The sequence below is a fragment of the Plecotus auritus genome, assembly GCF_963455305.1.
Source record: "Plecotus auritus genome assembly, chromosome: 3".
In the NCBI taxonomy this organism is placed as follows: Eukaryota; Metazoa; Chordata; class Mammalia; order Chiroptera; family Vespertilionidae; genus Plecotus; species Plecotus auritus.
Window position 1 is genome coordinate 169,506,823 of NC_137772.1, and position 2,320 is coordinate 169,509,142.

Below are 2,320 nucleotides of genomic sequence, written 5' to 3' on the forward strand. Positions count from 1 at the left end.
AAAAACAACAACAACAACAAAAAAAACACAAAAAACTCCTGTTCCAGAATCAGCAAGTGCTCCCGCGTGACAAGCCCCGTAGGCCCCTACATATTTATTAATATGGATTATCCATTAAAGCCCCAGAAGCTGTTGTGTTGACTTTGAATTGGTTCTCATACATGATATTTTGAGTCCTGCTTGCTTTTAGGAACATGCCTATTGGCTCTTCTGTAGGGGAGGTCTGTTGGGCTTTTTATTATATTCAGCTTTCAATTCCATCTTAAAAATAAATTTGCATTCTTTCCTTCTCATTCCTCCCTTTGCCCTTTTACGAAGGGTCTGTTCCCATACCTGTGAAGTATGTACAGTTCAGAGTTTGTTTCATTTCTTATATTCTCTTCCCCTTGGTTTTTAGCATTATTCCTGCTATTTAGGAGAAGTCATCTTATTTAGGAAATTTAAATGGTTTTTACAGGTACTCCATTTTTATTTTTTTTTATTTTTTTTTTGTCAGTGAGTCATATATCTTTGAGTTGCTGAGGAATCAGTAAACTATCTCCTTTTCCTTTCCTTCCTTTGTCTACTCATTCTTCCTGTTCCTTTCTGTCTTTCCTTACCACCTATTTTTCCCTCCACGAGCTCTGGCTAATTTTGTAAGCCCTAAAACAATGAAGTTTCTTGATATAACATACAAGATGTAGTTATGTAGCTACTAAAGTTTGCATTGCTAGAAAATAGACCTTCAGTTAATCTTCATGCCTCTGGATGCTCCTTCAACCATCAGGATCATATTTTTTTAAAGATGGATCATATATACATTTTTAAAAATTGATTTTAGAGAGAAACATCAATTCGTGTTACACTCATTTGCGCATTCATTGGTTGATTCTTGTATGTGCCCTGACCAGGTATTGAACCCATAGCCTTGGTGTATTGGGATGACACTCTAACCAACTGAGCTACCTAGCCAGGGCCAGACACATTTTTCCATGAATTTATTACACTTACTTGCCGTTTCATTTCTGACCAGAGGTTCATGTGGCCTTTTATTATAGTGGCATTAGTTTCAGATTCTTTTGCTATTGGAAAATACCCCTATAAATCAGCAATGCCATTTATGAGGGAGTGAATTTCCATGTCTCTGTCCTTAGCTGGTTTTGTCTTTGTGATCTTCACCCTCATACCTTGCAAAAAGCTATAATTACTCTATCCAGGAAGATAGACACTGATGGGAAGAGCACAGCATTAGACTTCCTGGATTACCATGATCACGGAGATGATTTGTTAAAAAAGTCTTCATGACTCCTTCAGACCAGCCATTTAGCAGATTATTTTGAAAGGCCCTGGGCTCCATTACTGCCTTCCAAAATGTCAGTTCTGAGACTCCTCTCCAGGTGGCCAGTTGATTATTTCCAGCAGTGTTTCCCACAGCTATAAACTGTCTCAAAGTGACAAGTACCTCAGTGGCAGCAAATAGACATAATGGAAAGTGAAAAATAAGCAGTTTTGGGGCAGATGCTGTGGGTTAAAGTTGCAGAGTAAAGGAGCTCTATATTGGGAAACCTTAATGCCTTTGTGAGTTATATACATGGTAAAATTTTATCCCTCTACAAAGAACTGTTAAGACCTTTGGAATATACTCTTTTTTTGTCCTTATTTACAGAAATTGAGACCTAGGCTATTTGAACCTACATTGATTTGAAGAAGTAATTCGGTTGTACAAATAGTTGATTCTCTGTCTCCAAATAGCTATTAGGGAGGGTGGTAGCTTGCTCCAGGGTGACTTTTCCTGATTCATGTCTTCATTTCAGTGAGAAAGCAATGTAAGTTAGGGAAGGATTTTTCTCTCTTTATGTTTAGTAAACTTGTGAAATAAAGTTTCCATCTCAAGACCAGTTACTTTCACTGTGTTTGAATTTAGGGTGAGTAGAATTGAAGTCAGCTTATTACTTCCTGTCTGGTAGTTGGAGACCTAGCTCTAGGCAGTGGAGATGACAGTGGGTCCGGCAGCATGAGAGCTGCTCTCAGATAGTGAAGGACGGTGCCTCTGGTGTGCTGCGTGTCCTTGCCCTGCCTGCCTGTGTGGCTCTGCCCCAGATGCTTCAGAGCTCCCTTGTGCCTGGAGATTGCTGAACTTAGTAAACCTTTAGAAGCTGCTCTTGTCTCCCTCTTCACCACTTAGTGTACTGGCTCAGTCTCTACTTGAAGCCCCCATTTAATTTTCTCTGGCAGTTACAGCTTTTGCAATTTCAGCATAGTCTCATCTCTCAGACTGATCTCATCAAGAAGGATTGAAGGGATAACTATGAAGTGAGCTGGACATTGGAACCACGTCTGC